This window comes from Nannospalax galili, unplaced genomic scaffold (assembly GCF_000622305.1).
Source record: "Nannospalax galili isolate Female #2095 unplaced genomic scaffold, S.galili_v1.0 scaffold388, whole genome shotgun sequence".
NCBI classification, from domain to species: Eukaryota; Metazoa; Chordata; class Mammalia; order Rodentia; family Spalacidae; genus Nannospalax; species Nannospalax galili.
Genome location: NW_008360304.1, coordinates 123 through 8,814, shown reverse-complemented (window position 1 = coordinate 8,814; position 8,692 = coordinate 123). Strand labels below are relative to the sequence as shown.

The 8,692-nt window shown below is 43.5% G+C and overlaps 1 protein-coding gene across 2 annotated transcripts in view; it reads right to left on the bottom strand.

Annotated features, from left to right (window-relative positions):
* The window catches only part of Zdhhc20 (zinc finger DHHC-type containing 20), a 51,414-nt gene extending 50,107 nt beyond the window's left edge, over positions 1-1,307 (bottom strand). For both annotated transcript variants that reach the window (XM_008824317.3, XM_008824318.3), the window contains exon 1: positions 1,287-1,307. The gene's annotated coding sequence lies outside the window, so the exon portion shown is untranslated. The remainder of the gene's footprint in view (positions 1-1,286) is intronic.
* Between the last annotated feature and the right edge of the window lie 7,385 nt (positions 1,308-8,692).

The following is an 8,692-nucleotide window of genomic DNA, read 5'->3' as shown; positions in this document are numbered from 1 at the left end:
CTTTTTGAGACAGGGTCTCCCTGTAGCCCCAGCTGTCCTGGGACTCGCTGGCCTTGAACTCACAGAGATCCGCCTGCCTCTGCCTCCCAGGTGCTGGGATTAAAGGCGTGTGCCACCATGCCTGGCTGAAATGAAAACTTTTTTAAAAATAAAAATTTCAAGGCTGAGCATGGTGGTTATGCCTGTAAAACAGCATTTAGAGACAAAGGTAGGTGGATCTCAAGTTTAAGGCTAGATACACAGCAAGTTCTGGCAAGCCTGGGCTACACAGCAAGATCCAGTCTCAAAATAAAACAAAAAACCTTTTGAAATTCCCTGCATTTTATAGTTATACTTTCAACATGCAGAAAATAATTCTCATTTAAAGAAAGAAAGACATACCAAGATTGAGTCTGTTTCTTCTATTACTGAAAAATATTAGATTTAAGGGCAACTTGAAATGTACATGCTTTATTCTTATTATAGGAGATAATCATGCCTGAGAATATGAGAATAAATATTTTAACTTCAAATGTTTTACATATCCTGAGGGTTCTTTCTTCTTCTTTTTTTGGGGGGGGGGGCGGGTATAATAATATAGCTCTGCCTGGCCTAGAACTTGGTATGCAGACCAGACTGGCCTCAGAGATCAGCTTGCCTCTGCTTCCTGAATGCTGGGATTAAAGGTGTGCACCACTACATCCAGCTGATGCCCTGAGTTTTTGTCTATGAAAATCTAATTTTATTTTTGAAATTTACTTCAATGGGATTTGTAAAATTTTTCTTTAATTGTAGAATTTTTCACTGTAGGCACTGAGTGACCTAGTAATACAAATGTAAAGTCTGTTATCTTGGGGCTGGAGAGATGGCTCAGCGGTTAAGAGCACTGACTTCTGTTGCAGAAGACCTGAGTTTGGTTCCCAGCACCCACAGAGGGGTTAAAAACAGGCCAAAACTACAGTTCTAGGGGATCAGACCCCCTTTTCTGACTTCCATGGGCACTGCACTACAGGTGCACTTACATACATGCAGGCAATACACTCATATATATGAATCTAAACAAAGAGCTCTTATAAAATTACAAAGTATGAGTACTAGGTACCTTACAAAATAGTAGCTACTTTAATCCACATGTAAATAACACAAAATAAGAAGATAATGAATAAGCCCAACATTCTCTCTTTAATTACTTAAAATTTAAAGATACATATTCTTTTAGAAAAACAAAAATACATATACATTACTAAATAAAAAGTATGCTGGTTACAACTGAAATTCTACTTAAAATGAGACTAGAAGTGCCTTACCATTTTCTCCATTTCCAGAGATAGTAACTAGAACAGAAGAAAAAGAATAGTGGATAAATATACTTTAACCATTTTGTACATGAGTTTTATTTCAGAAAGTCAAATATTTACTTAATTTCCTTTCATAAAATTCTAAACACTTTAAAATGAGAAAATTCAAATACTGTATCATTAGCAACACAATTACTTTAAAAGTTTAGGTCTTTTTAATTTCAAGTATTTTAACATGGTGATAATGTGATAAATTTCTTTGGCTCTTTCCTTAGTACCTGTGGAATGAACAGGACTGTTGTCTGTGGCACTCATAATTTACTCATTAGTCTACGATACATCTTAACAACTTCTTATATTATTTATTATTATTATTTTGGTCTTTTTTTGAGACAGGGTCTCCCTATAGCCCCAGCTGGCCTGGAACTCACAGAGATCTGCCTGTGTCCCTTTCCCCCATTAAAGGCATGAACTGTGCAAGCACAAGGACCTGTGTAATCATGTAAAAAGCTGGGAATGCAAGCATGCCCTCGTAATCCCGATGGTGAGAACATGGAAGTTAGGCAGATCCCTGGGGCTGGCAGGCCAGCCAGGCTCCTAGCCTAATCAGCAAGTCCCAAGTCCCAGTGAGACACCTGGATGGGGAGAGAGAAACAAAACAAACCCAAGGCAGACAGTTCCTGAGGAATGAAATGAAGGCTAACCATACACACACACACACACACACACACACACACACACACACACACACACACACACACACACACACACACGCACACATACACACTCGAATTTCCTTTTACCTGACATTTAATAATTCTATACAGTTAGGGAGTGCAGTGTGATAATTCATGTATGTATAATGATCTCAAATCAGGCTAGTTAGCACAGAAATTTAACCTAGTATCTACCTCTTCTGTCTTGTATTATCTCTGTATTATCTCATGAGTATAATAAAAACACTCAGCTTACCAGGCCTGAAAACTTTGGAATTTCTATTTACTCTTTCTGGATGATCCCAAAGCACAATCCTGCTGATTCCAAGTCTATTTCAAACATGTTACTTTCTCAGTTCCTCACAGTGCCTCTCCCTGCCTTGCTCAAATGCAAGTGTTTAAGGCATCTTCCATATCAATTTAAACTTTCACGACTACAAAAGCTGGTGGTTGAATACTGCATGTTTAACACCTGTTCAGAATAAAGCTCAAAATCTTCAAGGCAGCATACACTACAGCCTGCTATCTATCGCCTGCCACTCCAGTGTGACTTGCTTATGCTTTTGGTCGAATTACTCTGAACAAACTGAGGTGCCTGAACAGTTTCAGTGTGCTTGTTCCTTCCTAACCATCCTTCAGGGTTCAGTCTACTACTTCCTCTATGAAGCTTTCCTGAGCCCCACTTCTGGATCTTTGTAATGCCTCTGCTCACTACTTCATTTGTACCATTCTTTCACTCTCCTTCCCCCTTCTTGTGATTACTAGCTGATGGACCTGTCTCCTTAGACAGCATGCTCCTTGAAGAATGAACTAAGGACATGTCTTAGAACAATAAATCATTAGCTCCATTTTACAGAGAAGTAAACTAAGTTTCAAAATAATTCAATGACTCACCTAAAGACAGAGAACCAGTATACAGAAGAGTGGACAGGATTTCAACTAAGTCTGTTCAATGTGCACTTGTTCCCATAGTTATCTCTCATCTTATTCCATGTGTTAGCCTCAAAGAATGATATACACCAGCAATAATTGTTTACTGACATAAAATCAATTTTTGGCAGGGCATGGTGGTGCCAAAAAAAATCCCAACACTTGGAAGGCAAAGGTAGGCAGATCTGTGAACTGGAGGCCAGCCTGGTCTGCATAGTGAGTTCCAGGTCAGCCAGGGCTACATAGAAAGATCCTGTCTGCTAAAAAATTTTTAAAATAGGACTATATGGATCACCCCCCCCCCAGGATGGGGTCTCCCCATAGCACAGGTAGACCTGGAATTCACTATTTAGACCAGGATGGCCTTGATCTCAGAGACTGGTCTGCCTCTGCCTCCTGGAGTGCTGGGATTAAAGGCATGTATACCACAACTCCTGACTAGGGACTTTTTTGGGGGGGGGGGTCTTTTTGAGATAGGGTTTCCCTGTAGTCCCAGATGGCCTTGAACTCTCCAGCCCTGATAAACAAGGTTTTAATCATTCCTTTTTACTTTAAAATACATTTTACGAGCTGAAGAGATGGCTCAGCAGTTACAAGCACTGGCTGCTCTTGCAGAGGACCCAGGTTCAGCTTCCAGCACCCACATGACATCTAACAACCATTTGTAACTCCAGTCCAGGGGATCCAACACCCTCTTCTGGCCTCCAAAGGCACTGCACTCATGAGTGCTCTCATGAGTCCTCAGCCATGGTACACATACCACCTCACTGCCCAAAATAAATAAGTAAATAAATGTAAAAAAAGTAAAAAATTGCCGGGCGTGGTGGCGCATGCCTGTAGTCCCAGCACTTGGGAGGCAGAGGCAGGTGAATCTGTGAGTTCAAGGCCAGCCTGGTCTACATAGTGAGTTCCAGGACAGCTGGGGCCACAGGGAGACCCTGCTTCAAAAAGACCAAAAAAAAAAAAAAAAAGTAAAAAATTGAAAAGGAGGCGCTGGGGATGTAGCCTAGCTGATAGAGTACCTGCCTAGCATGCACAAACTCTGGGTCCTACCACCAGCAATACATAAGCCTGTCATGGCAGAAGCAGGATAGGTTGTTGAAGAACAGAGCAAGTTCAAGGTCAGCCTGGGCTCAGCAATTCTAAATAAACAAAAAATGACAAATGTTAGTAAAATCCTACCTATAGGTTATATAGCAATAGTGATGCATTCCTAGATAGTCAAAGAAAACCCATTATAAACAAGGGGTATACACAAACTGATATGCAGAAATCAGTAGTTTTCCTATGTATAATATAATCATCCTCTAGACAAGATTACACAGTAAAAATATTTTAATGCTTGTGATGGTCAGAAAGTCTGAACAAATAAATAGGCTCTGTTCTTAAGGGAATGAGTTATCATTTTCTCCATAAATTTAGTGTGATTTCTTTTTTCAACTCTAAAGATCATTTGTAAAAATTAAACTCAGCCGGGCATGGTGGTTCACACCTTTAGTCCCAGCACTCACGTAGAGGCAGGTGGAAATCTGTGAGTTCAAGGCTGGCCTGGTCTACATAGTGAGTTCCAGGACAGCTGGGGCTACAGGGAGACCCTATCTCAAACAGACAAATAAATAAACTCACAAAGTAGGAAAAAGCTGAAGAAGGAGAATGAAGTGTGACTGACCGTCATTCCAAACAAAGAAGCATATTTTACAAGTATTTAACAGGGCTGGAGAGATGGCTTAGCAGTTAAGAGCACTGACTGCTCTTGCAGAGGACCCAGATTCAATTCCCAGCACCCACATGGTGGCTACGAACCGTCCTTAACTCCAGTTTCAGGGGAATCCGAAGCCCTTTTCTAACCTCTGTGGCTTTGCACGACACAGGTGCACTTACATACATGCAGGCAATACACTCATACACATAAAATAAAAATAATAAAATCTTTTTTTAAAAAGAAACAATTTACTAAAAATCTGAGAAGGCAATTCCAACATTGTTTGACCCTCATAGTACCTACTCCTAAAATGCTAGATAGTATGGATCAACCACTTAATGTGGCCTTCTTAATGCAATGAAGAGTAGCAATAAAAATCAGGTATAGTAGCAGCCCAGAGGCTAGGAGGTTCATGAGTTCAAGGCTACCCTTGGATACATACTGAAACTGTCTTAACACTCACCCATATAACCCCAGACCAAAGGTGGGGAGGTGGGCTGTGGCACACTCCAGTAACCCTCCAGACATTTGGGAAGTGGAGGAGGATCAGGAATTCAAAGTCAGCCTTAGTTGCACAAGCAAAGCAAGTCTGGACTACATGAGACCTTGTCTCAAAGACAGAGCAGAGAAAAGGGAGGAGAGTTGGAGGAAAGAAGATGCTATAAGCACAACACAAGATGTATAAGGCTGCTACTAGTCAAATACAACATCCTGTTTTACAGCAAATATGAAATTTCAAATTACTACAGTTGAGTCAAAAAGTATATTGGCACAAATAGACATGAGGCAGGCAAGCCTAGAGGTAGTTCAGTCTGGGACCCTACTTGGCTTGGATTATGCAACACTCCCTCTTGTAATAATGCACTCAGCAGCCTAGCTCCTGCATGGTTTGGCGATTTTGGATATGATTTCCATGTACATTTTAAATTCACTGTATTTGTTTCTTTAAAAAAAAAGCCAGCCAAGCGTGGTGACACGTCTTTAATCCCAGCATTTGAGAGGCAGAGGCAGGCAGATCTTTGTGAGTTTAAGGCCAGCCTGGTCTACGTAGTGAGTTCCAGATCAGCTGGAGCTACAGGGAGAACCTGTCTCAAAAAGACCAAGAAAAAAAAAAAAAAAAGCCAACACTTGGCTTTTGGTTGGTTTTATGCTGACCTTATGGATCAATTCAGGGAGAATAAGTATCTATAATATTTTTAAATTTATTATTTACTTTAAAAATATTTGGGTGTACAAGTGTTTCCCTGCATTTATGTAAGTGCACCAATGCATGCAATGTTCTTGGAGGTCAGAAGAGGGCATGCTGAGACCCAATCTAGGTCTTCCTCAAGAGCAGTCAGTGCTCTGTTTGTACTAATGCCATGAACTTCACTCTTCTCTTGTCTGCAGTTTGTATGCACATGCGCATGCGTGTGTTTTGTTTTGGTTTGGTTTAAGACAGGGTCTCCCTGTAGTCCCAGGTGGCCTGGAACTCACTAGGTAGACCAGCTTGGCTTCAATCTTACAGAGATCTGCCTGCCTCTCTGCCTCCCAGGTACTGGGATTAAAGGCCCCAAGCATGGCCCCAGCCCTTAATTTTTTAATTCTTAACAAAGATAAACTTTGATCTGACATTTGTATCTGCTTTCTTCCAGAGATTCTGGTCCTTAAGGAAACAAAGCATGAACAATCAAAATATTCTATAATGCTTACCCAACAATCTTAAGATAATGAGACCAATAATGCTGCTATTAACACTAAAGTTAAATCTTCCCTTGTTGCTGCCCACTGCAGACTTGGGTGCATTCAGGATTCAGCTTCATGCATAACCCATGGCCATGCTAAGGAAACCACTGTTGCTGGAAGTGTAATGGACATTAATACAGGTTTACATAAGACTTTGTGAAGGGCCAAATAAGATGGCTCAACAGCTAAAGGCTGCCAAGCCTGACCAACCTGAGTTTGATACCCAGGTCCCCCTTGGTAGGAGAGAACCAACTCCACCATGCTATTCTCTGACCTTCATACACATCCTGTGGCATGTGCCGCCCCCATACAATAAATGTGAAAAAGAATCTTTTAAATAGAGGGGGGGAAAGGCTGGTCAAGACTCTCTTCACCCATGATGTCTAGCACATGGAATTTTTTCTGTCTTTTGGAGACAGGGTCTCCCTGCAGGCCTAACTCACTGTGGAACTGTAAACTGGAACTGGCTTGGAACTCACTATGTAGACCCGGTTGGCCTCGATCTCACAGAGATCTGCCTGCCTTTGCCTCCTGAGTCCTGGGATTAAAGGCATGTGCCACCATGCCTGGCTTGTGGAATTCTTTTTTTAAAAAAAGAATTAATGGTATACACCTTTAATCCCAGCTCTTGGGAGGCAGAGGCAGGTGGATCTCTGTGAGTTCAAGGCCAGCCTGGTCTACATAGTGAGTTCCAGGACAGCTGGGGCTACAGGGAGACCCTGTCTCAAAAAAAGACCAAAAAAAATAATAATAATAAAGTTAGTAAAAAGGCCGGGCCCAGCACTTGGGAGGCAGAGGCAGGTGGATCTCTGTGAGTTCAGGCCAATTGGTCTGTATAGTGAGTTCCAGACCAGATGGGGCTACAAGGAGACCCTGTCTCAAAATGGCAAAAAAAGAAAAAAAAAAAGTTAGTCAAGCAACTATGATATATTTCAGGCCAGAAATAAATGATGAGCAGGCCCAGTACTCCGGAAGCAGAGGCAAGCAGATCTCTGTGAGATTGAGGCCAGCTTGGGCTACATAGTGAGTTTCAGGCATCTGGGGCTACAGGGAAACCTTGTTAAACAAAAAATCAGGTCCTGGGTGGTAGAATGGAGCTCACTCTGAGGACCTGAGTAAGGCTGGTTCCACTGAGGAGCAGCTGTCAACAGAGGAGGGTGAAGAGCTGGTCAGAGGAGAGTGGCCTCCAATGCTAGTGATGAATAGGACTTTGGTTTGTGTTTTGTGTGCTAAGTACAGCCCTGTTCTCTTTTTAGGCTACCGCTCTACCCCTGAGCCATGCCCCCAGGCCCTCACTGGGGGATTCTAGTCTGTCACTCTACCTCTGAACCACCCCCAGCCTTGAGGACTGGGTTTTATCCAAGGCTCTTGTGTGGTGGATGACGAGGAGTGGTTTCAGATGAGTGGTGGGATCCAGGCAGAGGCTGGCTTTACTCAACAGTGCCTCTGTTCTCAGGAGTGTGGTGTGGATAGAATTGTGACAGCTTTAGACACTTAGGATGACTGTTGGCCACCCAGCCTGGCTGATCTGGAAGCATCTGGGGTGGGGGCAGGTTGTCCATAAGACAGACTCTCTCACACATAGCTCTTTCCCATAGCTTCTCAGTGCCGCCGCAGGGGCCCCAGAGGATGTCTAGTGGGGTGTCCCCGGCTGAGCCGGCCACAGCGGCGGCAGGTGACATGGATGACACAGCGGCGGTCCGCTTCTGCGTGCAGAAGCACTCATGGGAGGGGCTACGCAGCATCATCCACGGCAGCCGCAAGTCTTCTGGCCTCATTGTCAGCAAGGCCCCTCACGATTTCCAGTTTGTGCAGAAGACTGATGAGTCTGGACCCCATTCCCACCGACTCTACTACCTAGGTAGGCCTGGGCATTGGAAGGTTCTAGATATGGCCTAGGCAGAGTGGGTGAAGTTAGGCCCCCTTGAAGGTTAGCCATACAGGTGACAGCACAGGAGTGGCTGGATGCCTCTGAGCCTAGAAGCTGCTGCTGGGGCAAACAGGACAGGGTTCTGTTCCCCAGAGCAGGGGTGTGGAGTGGTGTTGCATGGTTTCAGTAGGTGCTTACTGTGTGCAGGTGTGTTAAGGATTCTGAATCAGGTGTGGTGGCACACACCTTTAATCTCAGCACTTAGGAGGCAGAAGCAGGCAGAGCTCCATGAGATCAGGGTCAGCCTGAGCTATATTGCAAGTTCCAAGGCATCTGGGGCTCCAGGGAAACCCTGTGACAAAAAGATCCACTCACTCCCCATAAAAAGGATTCTGAAAGGTGGGTGTGGTGGTGCATGCCTTGAATCACTGAATTTGGGAGGCAGAAGCGGGCAGACATCTCTGTGAGATTG